This window comes from Cloeon dipterum, chromosome 1, assembly GCF_949628265.1.
Source record: "Cloeon dipterum chromosome 1, ieCloDipt1.1, whole genome shotgun sequence".
Classification (NCBI taxonomy): domain Eukaryota; kingdom Metazoa; phylum Arthropoda; class Insecta; order Ephemeroptera; family Baetidae; genus Cloeon; species Cloeon dipterum.
This window is the reverse complement of record NC_088786.1, coordinates 42055056-42073416: the sequence shown is the minus strand read 5'-3', so window position 1 is coordinate 42073416 and position 18361 is coordinate 42055056. Positions and strand designations below refer to the sequence as shown.

The following is an 18361-nucleotide window of genomic DNA, read 5'->3' as shown; positions in this document are numbered from 1 at the left end:
ACTTTTGCATGGTTAACTGTTGCGGACGAGAATTCGGAACACCGAAAGAGCTGGAGGATCACATAGATAAGGATCACAAAGAGAAAGAGAGAGGGAAAGTGTTAAAGGAGAGAACTCAAGGAAAAAGATTTGCTTCTACAGTCTGTCCGTTCTGCGAAAAGTCACAATCAGCATCTGGTATTCTCCAACACTTCGAAAAATGTTCAGCATGTGACTCAGTATCGGCAGTCCGCAAGTGTGAATTGCATATCCCATGCACGATGTACTTCAGAAACGCAGAGGAGAAGAAGAAGCACGACGAGACAGTGCACAAGAACCACAAGGGATTTACAAAGTCCAGCTAACTTTTAAGAAGAATGCTAAAAGCGATCTGAACACTAACATCGCTTTGATTAAAAACTCCTGGGGATGTAAAATTTAAACAAATGGAATATTTCCGAACGACCGCCTAAACGAGATTTAATTTTACGAGAAAACACTTACCCGCAGAATACCCAATTATTGTAGAAGAAAATACAATTTTAACAGCTCTTAGATTTAGTTAAACAGATTTTAAGCTTGTGCCAGTGGAAATCTGTAAAGCTAGAATTTAGTTCGAAAATTGTCTAAAAATAAAGCATTAAAAATCCTCAACTTGTGTGTTTCAGTGAGAAAATGAAATGTTTTCCTTAAAAGGACTTAAGAGTGCGCACCATAGGGGTTGATACTCTCAGGGAAAGAGATGAGCTTTCAAACGCGGGGTAGCACGGCCCCGTCGGGCCCCTGGGGCCCGTAGAACAGTCCTCCGAACTCTAAAATTGCTGAAAATCAACGTTTTTTGTACTTGAAATTAAATAGCCGAGGCCCCATGGGTTTATTCGGGACGAACTACAAATTATGATGACTTCCACAAAATTCCGTGTCAAACGGTAACAAAACCGTCCCATTGAGGACCTCTGGGGCTCGTCAGGCCGGTCTCAAAAACGAGAAAACATCTCGTTATATTTTTCGCAGGGCCCAAATGGGCCGAAACGGGTCCCAAAAGATGTGAAAATGGCGATATTTCAACCTCCGTAAAAACAGCAAAACGTTTTTTTAAATTACAATCTTAATTATTTTGTGGCTAGTTTTTTAAGTTTTTTAAAACAATAAGTATACATAAAGTTAATTTTTTATCAATGTAAGAAAGGTTTAAAGACTAAAAAAATAAGCTAACGATAGTCTATGCATAATTAATCCTTTCAGCGATTTATTGCAATCCCCCAGCGAGCAGAGGGGTAACCGCGGTCACTTTTCGGTCACCTGACAAAAGTTGAACAAAATGTGGTTTTGCAATGTAGGCATGATCCTGATTCATGTTTCATTGGAATTTTTTTGAAATTTGGCTGGGATCATGCAAATTTTTAGTGCCCAGTCTCGGGCACCAAATGGGCACCTTTCGGTTACCCGGAGCGGGCAGGGGGTCACTTGCGGTCACTTAACAAAATTTAAAATAAGGGTGGTTTTGCATTTCAGGCATGATCCTGAATGATGTTTCATCGGATTTTTTTCGAAATTTGGCTCGGATAACCGAAATTGCCCGTGCCCAGCCTTGGGCACCCATCGGGCACCTTTCGGTTACCCGGAGCGGGCAGGGGGTCACTTGCGGTCACCTAACAAAATTAAAACTAAGGGTTATTTTGCATTTCAGGCATGATCCTGAATCATGTTTCATTAAATTTTTGTCGAAATTTGCCTTGGATCACCGAAATTGCCAGTGCCCAGTCTTGGGCACCCATCGGGCACCTTTCGGATACTCGGAGTGGGCAGGCGGTTAACTATGGTCACTTGCGGTCACCTGAAAAAAATTAAACTAAGGGCGGTTTTGCATTTCAGGCATGACCTTGAACCTGGCTTGGTTGGAATTTTTTATATTTGGCTGGGATCACCTAAAATTGCCAGTGCCCAGTCGTGGGCAACCATCGGGCAGCTTTCGGGTAACTCGGATAGGATAACTGCATGCGGTGTGACCGGTTCATTAACTGTTTTCGTAAAATTTTGGGCACAGAAAAAATATTATTATGGTTATTGTAGGATTGAAAAATAAATTTTTATGCATTTAAATATGATTGCTAAAAAGGGGCAACTTTTGGCTACCCAATGGTTAACCGATGCGCGAGCACCATTTTACTTTACTCGTTTTACACTCAAATTTGGTCAGATTTTCGTCACCGCAGGTTTTAACTTATTTTGGAAAATATTTTTTTTAAAAGTAGCTTAAGTACACAAATAAATAAATAAAATTTTTGATAACCAAATTGGGTTACCCAATGGGCAACCAATGGGCAACCTGAGAACCACCGTAAATTCTTGAGTTCGTGTTTCGTAAAAATTATTTTTTAAAAATTTATTTGGTTATAACACTTATTAGCATTTCAAACTCTTTAAATTATTATCTCGTTTTGAGCAATAATTATTATTTTAGCTCAGCATTATCGCGCGCGCGTTTCTTTGTTACACTCGTCGGCCGCGCGTGTGGCGCCACTGTCGGCAGTAGCACCAGCTGCGGCTGCCTCTGGCTAAGGAGAGTAGAGACTTCTCTACTCTCCTTACCTCTGGCTCAGTGACTGAAAACAAGCATGATGGTTGAGACGCGCTGGATTGCATCATCATTTTTAGCCGAGAATTTCGCCGTGTTTTCGGTTGCTTTTCGACAAATAGACAACATCAACGGGTTTTTGGATGGATTGTCGATGTTCCTGATGTTCCGAAAGGTAAGGGTATGCATTGAATACATTAGATTTGCGTAGGGCGCGGCGCCGCGCGGCGGTGTACAAAAATACGCGCGCGTAGACACATATACTGGCATCAAAATATTCGTTTTAAATTGCTTTAAAATCATCCTTGTGTCATCAGGCTAGCACCGCGTCCCGCCCTGATTGATTATTTTGATGTCCTCTGGTTGGGAACTTGGGAATAGCTGCCTAAACGCGATGGCCATCCGGATGACAAGCCTGGACAAGTTAACAAAACTCCGGCCGCAGTATCCGCAGGTATGCAGTTGAATTCCCGGCGATATTATTGAGTAGATAATTAATACTTTGTATTTTATTTTGCAGGGTTTGTCTGCTGTTTTGTTTGCATTTTCGGCTGACGTGAAATTGATGGGACCATATGGACCCCAAAGATGTAAAGCAACGGCCATGTTTGACAGGATAAGTGCTGGACGCTGGACGACATGAGTAGGGATATTGAGTGCTTTTCTTTGTATGTTTTATGGCGTTTTTTGTGTGTTGAAATCTTTAAAATTAATATTAACAAGGCTCTAATTTTCTGCTCAAATACGTAAATTCACTTAACAAATGTTCGCAACAACTGAATTTAATTCCAATAACTATGTTTTGATTTTGTGTTTGCGGCATATTTTTATTTTAGGTTTGCATTCTCTAGATGAATATTTCTAGATTTCCCTGACAACTAATTGTAGACACAACTAATTTTTAAATTAATTTCTCTGATAGTGATCTCATAAGTTTATAAATATCAATTGCAAAAGCCTTAAATGTTTCAATTCAATAACAATAGATGGTGCCACTGGTATACTTCTGATTTTAATTCCCTCTCATTGTGTTTTTTTTATTAAAGTTAATACTGCTGCTGTGCCTTCTGGACTTATACTATTAATTTTAATGTGCTCAAAACCAAAATCAGTTACGCCGCAATCACCCTAGAAACATCAGCACATTGAAAAAAATGTAATTACACTTCGACGATGATTGGCTTATATGTTTTGGTTTCCAGCACATCAGATATAATTATTTAAAGGGTTGAATGTTGAATGCACAGCAGCAGGACCGTGTCCTCTATCTCAGTGAAATCTTATTAAAATCAAAAGAATACCAATTAATGGCAGCCAAGGGGGAATTCCCAACTGCAGGTTAACTCGTACAATTATTATAATCATCCAATATTATTTGTTCTGTTACTGCATCACCTCAAAAATCAATGTTTTTATGGTTTTAAACGTTTTAACAATTAAGTCTCATTAATTTGTAAGTGTGCAGTTCTCCGCAGTCTATTGTACGCGATTTTTTGGTGTTGAAAAATTGTTGTTAACACTTAATAATTTATTTTTTAATTGTAACTGCTTATTCTCTGTTATTGAAAGGTGGAATGTAACTTAACTGCATTAGGTATAACCTTCGAATTTTCACTGCCAAACCTAGTTTTCAATTGTGAACGACTTTTAATTCGCAGGTCAAAGGTCATGGTCACCTTTCTTTTTTGAAAATTCAATATTAGGGGATGATAGCCCTCTCAGATTTTTTGGGGTTAGCCCGTGAAAATCTGCACAAGCACACCCAAGTTTTTGAAGTACCAAAAATGTTTGCTGTAATTTGAAAATGAAAGTTGAAATACGGCTTGATGCCGCTCGATCGAGCATGCCCGTTAGTCGGCGAGTTTGTCTATCATTTGTCAATAATATTTTAATCCGTTCCATTTGCTTAGGCACAACAAGAGGACCAAGGATTGACATAGTAAGGTCAAAATTGACCTTCAGGGTCTGAACCTGATGAGACCCTGAGACCTGAGATAATAATTTCGAAAATGTCCAATTTCATCAATCATGGTGTCTTTTTATAGGTTTTGGCCTCTGTACAGCTAAAAAATACAGCCTAAACCGCCGAATGACAATCCTGAAACCAATTCTTGAAATAATTGTGGTAGCCATTAATCCCGACGTGATGTTAAAAAGTTTTAAAATTTGAAATCGGCAGTTTTGACTTTATATTTGAGCTGCAGAGCGGTGATAGCTTATGGAAAGACACTTAAGTTTGATGAAATTGATTTTTTAATCTCAGGATCTCGTCAGGTACAGACCCTGAAGGTTGATTTTGACCTTGATATGTCTACACTGGGCCCTCTTGTTGTGTCTAATCAAATGGAATGGGTAGAAATATTATCAACGAATGATGGGCGAACTCGCCGACTAAAGGCCGTGCTCGATCGAGCGGCATCGAGCCGGATTTTAATTTTCAAATTCAAATTACAGCAAAACTACTGTTGCACCTTTGAAACTTGGTGAGCTTGTGTAGAATTTCAAGGGCTACATTTCAGCCCTGAACCCCAAAAAGATCTAAGGGTTGTATCATCCCTTGATTTTGAATTTTTGAGTAAAGGTTGCAAAAGGTGACCTTGACCTTTTCCCTGCGAATTTTTTGTAGGTTGATAAGTTGTTCATGGTGGAAAACTAGGATAGAAAATGAAAATTTCAAGGTGATATCTTAACCCAGTAAAGAGTTACAGTCCACCCTTCATTCACATAATTTGATTTTCAGGGATTTTTAAAAATAGGGATCTTCAAATTTGATGTATAACATGTATTATTTAATTGTAATTTATTTGTTGTATGAATATCATCCAATAAAAGTGCTGCCCATCTAGCTGCCCACTGAGGGTAACCCCAAGCGGGCACCCAATGGTTACCTTTTGGCTACCTCTTACCTAGGGCTGTCATTTTGCGCTACAAATTTCACTTTTTTAATGAACAGAGTCAATCGACCTGCCACCTGAAAGCCCTAGATAAAAGGTAGCCAAAAGGTAACCAATGGCTGCCCACTGGTGGTAACCTCAGCCGGGCACCCGATGGTTAGCTTTTGGTCAACGAATTTTATCGGCCTCTCATTTATTACGCTCCCTGAATTCAGGTATACCTTTAATGTACATAAAAGGAGATTCTATGAAAGGTCATTTAATGGGTGCCCATTTGGTGACCGAATTCTGGGCATGACCACTCGCGGGTGCCCGAAGGGTTGGACATGCGGTATAACCAATGGGTGCCCATCTGGGTGCCCACGGGGGGTAGCCGGGTGACCGAACGCGGGCACCCAATGGGCACCTTTTGGTTGACTTTTTTCTCGGTGGGCCATCATTTGCGATTTCAGCAAGCGTTTGCCTTGTGTTTCGGCAAAAAGTGGAAGTGCTGCGGCACCGGTCCGAGCAGCAATTCGCTGATGGCGACCATTTGAAAGCAAGTCTTACAGTTTTCGGCGTAAATTTCAAATTTAACGATGATATTTTAGACGAAATTTATGATGAGATTGGTGAATCGCCAAAAATCTGATTGTTAAGTCAAAATTAAGCTTATAGCAGTGTAACTTTTTGAGAAAAGTGTTTTGTAAAGTTATGGTTACTAAAGAGTCTATCCTTACTTGAAATCTGATTTTATTTCTCTAGAAAGATTGTCCCTAAAATGGTAGTCGCCTTCTCTGATGAGTTGCTCAAATTTATTTGCGGGAAATTCTGAACCACTATATAAACTAAACTATTTACAAAACGTCATTTATGCGAAAATCTTCAACTCTTGCTTATCCTTTTTTTAGTTTTTCTTTATCCGGGACGGTTAATTACCAGACCTCAGAGACGCAGATCTATATAAGCGTCTGATTGAACGTCAGAATTAAAATCGAATTAATTATTATTAAAATTGTATGGCACAATTTTTGTTTCGATAAAGCGCATAACACTTTTGGGTGTGTTGGTGGAGACACGTTTTACTTAAAAAAAGTCTCATAGGATTGACGAAAAAGTGTTTACTTCTTTAAAATCGTTAAAATTGGCTCCAGGGGAATGATCTCAGGTTTTGGTTTCCCAAGGATAAGGTCGTCAGGGTAGGAAAGGTGGTAAGGCTCATCAAGAAATTACTATAGAAATCCATGTTGAATTTACAAAAATAACAACATTTTCGCCTTCAAGCTCCTTTGAGTATTTTTTAATCGGAAACCCGTAAAATACGATTTATATTTTTTTCTTTTTGTAATAATTAAATCAAAATTGGTCTGCAGAATGTTCATCTTCTTAAAAAGGTATTTATTCTTTTTATAAATATGGAGCAAAGGTAACAACATCTTCTATTTTTCCATTCAATAAATTTATTAAATTGAGTTTTTCCTTGAACGAAACTTATTTTTTACTAAATATTACAATACTTATATTACAGATTCATTCTTCGTACTGAACATTGCCATTCGTTTGTTTATGATAATTGTAATCTCAACTAAATGGAACCAAACTGGTCTGCGCGTACGGCTAACCAACCATATCCCTTTAGTCTATTTACGCTAAGGGGATTGGTCCGTCCGATTTGTCTTATTATAGATACATCTGTAGAGCAACCTAAAGAGCGCAGTTCACGAGCCAACTCGTGAAATTCTTCCTCTTTGGAACGTGGGTAATCATGATCAACGCCATACACAATCCTCATCGTAGTCAATTTGGTCAAAATCTTACGATTTCTAATCCGGTTCAAAAGTGACCCTATGTCACCAAGATCTACTATGAGGTTAGTGCGGATGGTAATTTCTTGCAGATGAGGCGCAGAAAAAATTCTGTCAAGTTTTAAGGAGCTGTACCGTAAATCTTCACCAACAATCCTGTAAACATAATAATCAAGTTAGATTTGTAATGTTTAGTTTCAAAAAATTTATCTTACAAGTTTATCCAGTAAAATTTTTTCAATTGACCAAAAGAAGCAATCGGATCATCAAGACACACACAAGAGTCGCGTATTTCAAGAATTTCCAAATCATGGCAGTGATCAAATACATGTTTGAACGTGATTTTCAATTCTGGCTTTAAGTCTTGGAGGAGAAGATATTTTAGAGATCCTCCTACTCGGCGCAGGTTGCGTAGCATACGGTGTCTGTTGTTTTGGAAGTCAATTGCTTTCCAGGCGCATATCTGAAATATAATATCACATTTTAATGAATATCTGCAAAAAAGCTGGGCAAAAAATATGTATTACCCGAAGATGAGTCAAACCAGTCGGGATCAAGTCAAAGAAGTCATTGAAAAGAGTTACCATTGCAACTCGGCAAGGTTTGACATTGTTTGCCTTCCACAAACATATGCAAATTTTTCTAGGAAATTTCCATTCGTCATACAATTTGTCGTTAAACTTGGAGTGGAGCGTCTCCAGAATTTTCAAGGAATGAATTGGTTCCACGTCAAGCAGAATATTATTTGCTTTAATGGACTGCAAGTTACGGCTTTCCCTGCAGACTCGTACAAATTCTGTAAATGTGATGTAAACATCGATAATGCTGACTTCTGTTAAATTTTGCATCTTCAAGAGCAGGTCAGTGGCAAGTGGCTGTAGCCGTATTTTTTTGTACAACATCCTTCTCGATTCTGTCCTTGGGTCCTCAATCTCGAGCTCTTTCAAGTTCGGAACAAATTCAACCAGGTATCGGAGGAACTATAAAAGGAAATAATTAAATTAAGTTTGTGCAACACGGCTTTTTTACCTCTTCCATTGAAACGGATGCTTCAGAAAAACCTCCAGATTTGCTCTCCAAGCGAAAAATGCTAGCAAAATCTTTGGTTGAAAAACGTTCAGTCGTCTTGTGCTGGTCAAGGTATGGAAGAGCAGCCCAAACCTGGTCTTCTCCAATTTCTTTTTTCCTTTCCATTGCTTGGTCAAACAAAATTTTGCGCATGGGAGGAGCTAGAATTTGTTAACATATGTATTATGGTAAGCTCAAAGAATAAAAATAATTAAACAGTACCAATCTTCTTCGTAATGAGGTCTCTGTAGCCCCCAATATTTTTGACGATTGTGTTGATCGCCAGCTCTTGCAGGGAAAGAAGAGATGGAACGAACCCCTCCACGTTACTTTCTTCGTTCTCACTACTCATCTGGAAAAATAAATGGGAATTTGTTTACAAAAACGATAGAGTTTATATGATTCCGTAAATTCAACGAAACAAAATCACATACTTAGTCCGTAAATTCAATAAATTCGGAAAATTTAATAAGGACTCTTTTAGTTTCGAAGCAAATTTGTTTGGGGAATTTATAAAATAAAAAACGAATTGAACGAGTTGAATTTTTTAGTTCCTTCCTACATTCTATCCTCAGTAAATTTACTGTTCAGGTTTCCCTTTGTCTTTCATTCAGTCCTAGAATGTTGTTTTTTATCTAATATTTAACTAACAATGAAATACTCCAGATAAAGTTCCGAAAAAGCTTCAAATTTCAGCTTTCAAACGTCTAATTGAGCGCGCAGTTAAAAAATTGGTGAATATTTGTATTCATTCGGTCGATATTTGACGCCACAAGAACCCTGCTAATCATTTAAAGTAATTACCGATGCTTCTTTGAGGTTATTTTATCTAGTATAATTCCTAACTCACCTTAAATTTTGTTGGAATTGAGAAATTTGAATTCAAAACAGTTCTCACGCGCACGAACCTCCGATAGTGAGAAGGAGACGAAAACAAATACTCTTATAGTTACGGCTTGGTGGCGCTGGCGAGCAAGGGAGCTAGGGATGCCAGCTGCATTTACTTTGGAATAATAATATTTCGGTTGTTCTGTGCTTGAAACAGGCATTTTGCTGTCAAATTCGGAGAATTTAATCATTTTAAGCAGGTTTTCAGGCACAACACGACCCTAACCTTATTGATTTTGAAACACATTTGCGTTAATTTTCACATGTGGCAACCCCAGCAGAAGATTGGATCAGCTGGGAAGTTTCCATTTGTTTACCTGTGAGTTAGAGCGGGTAAATTCAAAACCCTGCTTCTCCATGTAAACAATTTGTGTTACTATAACCACTGCTACCGCGAATTCCTTGGTGATAGTCTCCAGGGCGCTAGATTTGCTGTAGCTTTCGTGTATTTCCACAAATTTGAGTCACGCAGAAGCACGGGGTGTGGCGTGGCGAGCTTTCAAACCCGAATATGCGGCCGCAACGTAATTTGATCCCTTGCACTTCTGGCAGTGGCGGTGATTCGAGTGCACGTCTAAACTTGAAAACCCTATGGCAATCAGGGTAAGCCAGTGCCCGGCTTCTGGGTGACGCATTTCTTGGAGTAACACTATAGAGCCCTGCACGGGTGGATTTTGATTCGACCGCACCAACCCACGAAATTATAAATTTGAATCAGCGGAGAGGTTGAATGGGTGCAGAATAGTGCAGATAACTTCAATAATTTGTCCGCAGAACATTTAACTTTTTTAAATATTTTTTAAATCAAAGAAAGGAATTAATTTTTTTGATTTTTCCAATTAAATAGATTAAAATTAATATCTCCTTGAGTGAATCATATTTTATTTCAAAAATTTACTATACATTATTTTCAATTTTATTCTTCGTAATGAACATTGCCATTTATTTTATCCTAATAATAGAATTTTAACCTAAATTAAATTAAAATTGCCCGTGTATGCCTTTAAAAGCATAGTAAGGTTGGGGGTCTTCCCGATGATAGGGGTCTATCATCGATTGTTACACGTACATTGCAACCTAAAGAGCGGAGTCCATCGGCCAACTCGTGTAATTCTTCTTCCTTGTACCGTGGATAATCGTGATGATCGAAATAAAAGATCACCATATTAGTCAGTTTGGTCGAAATTTTACGATTTCTAATACGGTCTAAAAGTGACCCTAGATCACCAAGACCTAATATGGAGGAAGTTCGGATATAAATTTCTTGCAAAAGAGGTGCAGAAAAAATTCTGTCAAGATGTATTGTGCTGTACCGTTCAACTCCTCCACCAATCCTGTAATTCAAAATCGAGTGAGTTTTAAAATTTAGATTCAAAAAATATATATTACTCGTTTTTCCAGGTGAAGCTTTTCAATTGACCAAAAGAAGCAATCGGATCATCAAGACTCACATAAGAGTCGCGTATTTTAAGAGTTTCCAAATCATGGCAGTGATCAAAGATATGTTTGAACGTGATGTTCAATTCTGGCCTAAAGTCTTCGATGATTAGAGTTTTCAGAGTTCCTCCTACTCTGCGCAGGTTGCGCAGCAAACGGTTTCTTTCGCTTTGAGTGTCAATTGTTTTCCAGGTGGATATCTGTATTATAATTTTAATGATTATCTGCACAACATCAGGGCATAAAATATATTACCTTCAGTTCCGTCAAACCAAACGGGATCAGGTCAAAGAAGTCATTCGAAAGAGTGACCTGTGCTTCTCGATGAGGTGTAGCATCGTTTGTCTTCTTCAAAGTTATTTCAATTTCTGCAGGATACAGCCATCCATCATACTTTTGGTAGTCAAATTTAGAGGCGAGGGTCTCCATAATGTTCTTCGTGGAATTAGTTGGTTCCATGTCAACCAGAATATTATTTGCTTTAATGGACTGCAAGTAATGGCTTTCTCTGCAGACACGCACAAATTCCGTTAATTTGATGGAAACTCCGATAATGCTGACTTCCGTTAAATTTTCCATCTTCAAGAGCAGGTCAGTGGCAAGTGGCTGTAGCATTATTATTTTGAACATAGTCCATTCGGGATATGGGTATGCCCTCCTTGGGTCCTCAATCTCGAGCTCTTTCAAGTTCGGAACATATTCAACCAGGTATCGGAGGAACTAAAAGGAAAATACTAAATTAAGTTTCTGCAACACGGCTTTATTTTTTACCTCTTCCATTGAAACGGATGCTTCAGAGAAACCTCCAGATTTGCTCTCCAAGCGAAAAATGCTAGCAAAATCTTTGGTTGAAAAACGTTCAGTCGTCTTGTGCTGGTCAAGGTATGGAAGAGCAGCCCAAACTTGCTCTTCTCCAATTTCTTCCTTCCTTTCCATTGCTTCGTCAAACACAATTTTGCGCATAGGAGGAGCTGGAATTTGTGAAATATTATGGAAAGCTCAAAAAATAAATAACTAAACTTTACCAATCTTCTTGGAAATGAGGTCTCTGTAGCCTCCAATATTTTTTACGATTGTGCTGATCGCTGATTCTTGCAGGGAAAGTAGAGAAGGGACGAAACGTTCCACGTCAATTTCTTCGTCGCTCCTACTCATCTATATAAATAAACCGTATTTTGGTTAGAAAGTTTAGAGAGTGAAGACGATTCAGTATATTCGACGAATTTAAAGCACATTTTTTTCATTGCCCATTTTCCAGAAGTTTGGAGAATTCTCCAGAAACCATTTATTTTCGTTGCAAAATTGTTTGGGAAGTTTGAGAATTAAGAAAACATAAAATAGATTGGTGGATCGAATTATAATTTTTATATCATCTACCTAAAATCTATATTCGAAAAATTTACTGTTCGCTAGTCTCACTTTAACTCTTATTCAGTTCAGAATGTTGTATATTTTATTTAATATTTGCTTCACAATGAAATTATTCAGATAATCTCGCGATAATATGCTTAAAATTTCGGCTTTCAAACGTTTTATCGAGCACGCGATTTATAGAGTTGTGAGTATATGTATTTATTCATTTGGACAATATTTGATGCCACAGGCACCCGGATACGTGTTTAAAGAAATTTCTGAGGTTTGTTTAAGTTAATTTCATCAGGTATAGCTTTCAACTCACCTTCAATTTTGTTGAAATCGAGAAACTTGAAAGCAAAACTGCGAAAGCGCTTACGAACCACCGATCGCGAGAACGAGATGTAAACAAATCCTCTAGTTACGGCTTGGTGGCGCTGGCGAGCATGCGAGCTAGGGATGCCAGCTGATTTTACTTTAATGTATTATTTTACCGAGTGTTCTTTTATAGATACTGGAATTTTATTGACAGTTCTTGGGAATTAAATTACATTTAGTAGGTTTTCAGGCCAAATACAATTCTAACCTTAATTATGATACACCTTTGCGTTAATTCTCACATGTGGCAACCCCAGCAGTGCATGGGATCAGCTGGATAGATTAATTTCACTTGATAACCTGTGAGCTAGAGCGGACAAATTTGAAACCTTACATTTCCCTAATACAATTTATTTAGATATTAAAGCTGCAAACACATTCCTGCACTGCAAATCTCAGGGCTGAGAAATTGTCGCTGCTGAGTGGTGCGAAAAACTCACCTTTGACACCACCGCTACTGTACTCTCAATCTCTTACTTTTATATCTGGCTTTTTTCAAAACTGGTCTGCAGAGCGTTTTAGTGCTTTGCGCGGGTACAAATTTTCAACCCAAACCCGCACCGAACCCGCTTATTTCGTACCGCACCCAAACCGCACCCATATTTTTTTCAAAATTTGAACCCGCACCCGCACCAAACCGCACAACACCAACCCGCACCCGCAATCCGCCATATTGGATTTGCAAAATCTGGACCCGCACCCGCGGGTTTGGTGCGGGTTTTGCGGGTTTAACCCTCAAACCCGCGACCCGCGCAAAACAGTTGAGAAAACACCGACTTTCCAATTTTTGCGGGTTTTGCGGGAAAAAATTTCAATATATTCATTTTCAAATTTGAGTTTAAAATCTAAAAATTAATTTTTTTACCTTGACCTTTGACCTACCACTTTGAGGTCACGATAAAAGTTGTTTGTCTTGTTAAGACGAGTTTACGGGGTTTTTAATTTTTGTTCTAGGACCACCCTGAGCAAAGTTATGAAATACTCAAAATTCCCAGATTTTGATCTTTGAACGCTCGCAAAACCCGCAAAAATTGAAAAGTCGGGTTTTTCTCAACTAATCTTTAGTTCAATTAGGGCAAATTTAAAGCAAAAAAATTCATCAAAATCCATCGACCCCTGGACAACAATTTGTTGAGTTCAGAGATTTGGCTCAATTCACCAGTTGCATAAACCCTAAGTGTTTGAAGCCACCAATAGATGGCGCCACCGTAGACTTTCGATTTTAAGGCACTTCCACTGCGATTTCAGACTCAATCTAGCTACCGTGCATTCTTCAATTAATTTGCTATTTTTTGACGTGCTGAAAACCAAAATCGGTTCAGCCAATCGCCGTAGAATCGTGAAAAACTATTATTTGAAATAAAAAAATATGTTTCAACGTTTCTACAGCGAATGGCTGAACCGATTTTGGTTTTCAGCACGTCAAAAAAGCAAATAATTTAAAAAAGCAAAATTGTGTCTGAACTCGCAGCAAAAATGCCTTAAAACAGCTTAAAACAAAATTTTTTTTAAAAAAAGTCTGTGGTTGCGCCATCTGTTGGCGGCTTCAATAACTAAAGGTTTATGCAACTGGTCAATTACATAAAAGTTGCGGGTTTGCCGAGTCAACCCGCACCCGCACCAAACCGCACAACACCAACCCGCACCCGCAATCCGCCATATTGGATTTGCAAAATCTGGACCCGCACCCGCGGGTTTGGTGCGGGTTTTGCGGGTTCAACCCTCAAACCCGCGACCCGCGCAAAGCACTAGAGCGTTTATCCTCTTTAAAAGGTATTAACATTTTTAGAGAAAAGAAACAATTTATTTCCAAAATTCCATTAAAAAGAATTAAATTCAAATTGAGAGATTCTTCGAATGAAACATATCTTGTTCAAGAAATTACACTAATTTATTTATATTTAATTCGTCGTACTGAACATTATTGACATTCGTTTTTTCCAGATAATAGTAATTTCCACTAAATCAATTCAAAACTGCCTGTGTATGCCTACGTTTACTCATAAAGCGCGCAAATGCGCCAGCTAAGAAATTCTGCCACCTGTGTTTGCCTGCAGTACTTCTTACCTGGCGCATAAACGCGTCATATGAGTGAACAGGGGCTGGCCTACACAAGCATTATCCCTTTAGTCTATTTAATACCGTCAGGGGTTGGGTCTGACTGGTGATAGAGTTTCTATTAATACATTTGCATCACATCCTAAGGAGCGCAGTTCACGAGCAAACTCGTGGAATTCTTCTTCTTTGGAACGTGGGTAATCGCGAGGGACGCTATACCAAATGTGCAGCTTAGTCAACTTGGTCAAAATCTGGCGATTTCTAATCTGGTTCAAAAGTGACCCTATGTCACCCAGGTCTATTGGGACACTAGTGCGGATGTAAATATTTTCCAGAAGAGGCGCAGAAAAAAGTTTGTCAAGTGCTAGGGTTCCGTTCCAATTTACGAGAAGCCTGTAAAAAATAATCGAGTTAGATTATCGGCTAGTTTCAAAATATGTATCTTACAAGTGTGTCCAGAAAAATTTTTTCAATTGTCCAAAAGAAGCAATTGGATCTTCATGAGTCACACAGCTGTCGCATAATGCAAGTGTTTCCAGCACATGGCAGTGATCAAAGATATGCTTGAAAGTGATATTGAATTCTGGCCTCAAGGAGTCGAATCTAAGAGTTTTTAGGGTTCCTCCTATTCTGGGCAGGTTGCGAAGTATACAGCTTCTTCCGCTTTGGATGTCAGCCATTATGCAGTCGAAAATCTTCAAAAAAATCATTTTATAATGAATAATTAACAGCTGGGCCAAAAATATCTTACTTCTATATTCGTCAAAGCTGAGGGAATCAGGTCCAGGAAGTCATTGGAAAGACGACCCTTTGCTCTTCGATAAGGTTGAACATTTCTTGTCTTCATCAAAGTTATTTCAATTTTTCTAGGAAACTTCAATTCCTCATACTCTTGGAAGTCAAACTTGGAGCCGACAGTCTCCAGAATGTTCTTCATGGAATTAGTTGGTTCCATGTCGACCAGAATATTATTTGCTTGAATGGACTGCAAGTTGTGGCTTTCTCTGCAGACACGCACAAATTCCGTAAATTTGATGGAAACATCGTGAATGCCGACTTCCGTTAAGTTTTCCATATTCAAGAGCAGGTCAGTGGCAGCTGGCTGTAGCCGTATTTTTTTGAACATTTTCCCTTCGGAGCATGAATATGCCGCCCTTGGGTCCTTAATCTCGAGCTTTTTCAAGTTTGGTACAAAGTCAACCAGGTATTGGAGGAACTAAAACCAAAAGAAATATTATTAATTATGTTAATTTCGACAACACGGCTCTATTTTTACCTCTTCCATTGAAACGCAAGCTTCAGAAAAACCTCCTGTTTTTCTCTTCAAGCGGAAAATACTGGCAAATTCTTTGGTCGAAAAATTTTCAGTCGTCTTGTGCTGGTCAAGGTATGGAAGAGCAGCCCAAACCTGGTCTTCTCCAATTTCTTTTTTCCTTTCCATTGCTTGGTCAAACACAATTTTGCGCAAGGGTGGAGCTAGAATATTTATTAATTATGGAGAGCTCAAATAATAAATAATTAAACAGTACCAATCTTCTTGGTAATGAGGTCTCTGTAGCCTCCAACATTTTCTACAATTGTGTTAATCGCCCATTGTTGCAAGGGGAGAAGGGAAGGGACGAACCTCACCCCTATATTTAGGGCGTCATTACGATTCATCTGGAAAAATAAATGGTATTTTGGTTAAGAAAAAAGATAGAGTTTCAATGATGCAGTAAATTCAAAAATTTAAATCATTGGTTCCTTATTTCCCATATTTCATATATTTAAACTCGAAGCCAAACGTTTTGGTTTCACGCTGCAACAGCGCAAAATCTTTGGTATGCAGCTTGAGGTTTAAGAATCAGCGGGTGCGGGTTTTTGTGAACGAACCTCACCGCGGGTGCGGGTGCAAATATAGAATCATTGGAGAAATCCGCCGCGGAAATCTGCGATCGCACGCCAGCGCCAGCGGCCGTCAGTGAAGCATCACCAGACAACAAATGACGCCACCAAGCGATCTGATTGGTCAGCCGTCAGGCACAGCTGCTCGGGAAAGAAACATGTGCCTGCGAAGCGACCAATGAGATCGCTCGATGACGTCACTTGTTGTCTGGTGAAGCTTCGCCAACCGCCGCTGGCATGCGATCGTCGCTGCCAGGGCGCGCAGCGATATTGGCAGATTTCCGCGGCGGAATTCTTGAAACCACTATTGTTATCAGACTCGGGTTCCGAGCTATGATATTAAACAACTCGTGCAATTTCGATTGACACCAAGAACTCCGCGAGTGGCTTCATAAAGTTAGCTGTAGCGCCAATCGCGTGCGCTCATTTTAACATGGGAAGAGATAGGGAAGCGGCGGTGCGCCGGCCACAGCCGCATTTGTCACTTTCACCCGCTTACTCTCGTTGTAATCACTCTATCCTGAGACCTTTTTGTGTTAATTTAATCTAGTGTAATTACAAACTCACCTTAAATTTGGTTGGAATCGAGAAATTTGAAAGCAAAACTGCTGGGTAAAAGCGCACACGAAGCTCCGATAGCGAGACGAGATGTAAACAAATCTTCTAGTTATGGCATTGTGGCGCTTGCGAGCATCGGAGCTAGGGATGCCAGCTGCTAATATTTTAAAATATGAATTTGCTGAGTGTAACATTCTAGAAACGGGCATTTTATAGTCGATTCTGTTGAATTTTATCATATTAAGCAGGATTTTGTGCCCAAAACGATCTGAACCTTACTGCTTATGAAACATCTTTGCGTCAATTCTCACATGTGGCAAGCCCATCAGTGCATAGTACCAGCTGGATTCTGCTGGACAGATTTCAATTGTTTTTTATTACTCATTTGAAATATATACGTGCATAAATTATTACGATTTATGAACAATTGCTGAATGAACACGCGAAACAAAAAATTGGTTCGCTCTCGTCACGTGCCGTAAATTAATAAATTAGTTAATACTCGCACACATTTAAAAAAAACCGTACAGAAACTAATCGCTAAGGGGGATTTTAATGCGTCACAGTCCTTCAAACTCGGTGGCAGGTCGTTTCAGGGCTTTTTTGCGCGCTAAAACTGACCCGCCAAAACGCGGGAGGCTGTCGGCCGGTTTCGATACACACACATCCTGCTTCGTGCAACTCAATGAAAGCAGCTGACTTGAATGGTGTTGTTGCATCCGGCCGGCCGGTACATCCCTGACAAAATTTTTATTCCCTCAATGTATGGGGTGAGTGGCTGCTTTTAGGCCGATTTGCCAGCAATCACAATGCGCCAGGTGCCTTTTGTTCCGCTCTCGGCTTTCACCCGCTGCGATGCAGGCGAGCGGGCCAAGAGTCAACAAAGTGACAAGTGCATCTTCCTTCTCGAGCCGGCACTGCTTGCTATTCGAGTTAAATTTTATCTCAAAATCAACTGTTTCCAGAGTGGTTAATTAAAATTCTATTTAAATATGACTAGTAGAACTGTTTCTGCACAAAAAGTATTTTTTTTTAAATTCACTGGACGTGTAATTTATTTTTTACTTCCCATCGTTGGCAGTGTTTCTCCTGTAGTTCTTCATCCATTTGTTATTCTTCCTGAAAGGTCCGACCTTCAAAACTAGTTTTGCTGCCGGCTTGACGAACTTTTGTCACAAGCTTCCGCTTTGTCTTGATCTGAAAAAGGTTTGCCACGTACTTGATTTGTCGTCCTCTTCGGCCAACAACTTTATTTCACTGACTTCACTACAACTATGCTCGCTAGAAGACACGCCAGTCACTATATAAATTTATTTTAATAGAAAAATTGGTAGCAATTTATTTCAAATATGAATTTTCCGTTTAATAAATTGAAATTGGGAAATTTTCTTTGAGTGAAATGAATTTTTAACTAAAAATTACAATTATTTTGTTTCAATTTTATTTATCGTAATAAACATTGTCATTCGCTTTATCCTAATATTAGAATTTTAACTAAATCA

At 39.0% G+C, this 18361-nt stretch overlaps 1 long non-coding RNA gene across 1 annotated transcript; it reads left to right on the top strand.

Annotated features, from left to right (window-relative positions):
• The first annotated feature begins 2593 nt into the window (after nt 1–2593).
• LOC135934003 (uncharacterized) lies at nt 2594–5623 on the top strand. The gene is made up of 3 exons (XR_010574047.1): nt 2594–2732; nt 2875–3011; nt 3078–5623. It is a non-coding gene; the product is annotated as an uncharacterized LOC135934003 (long non-coding RNA).
• The last annotated feature ends 12738 nt before the right edge of the window (nt 5624–18361 follow it).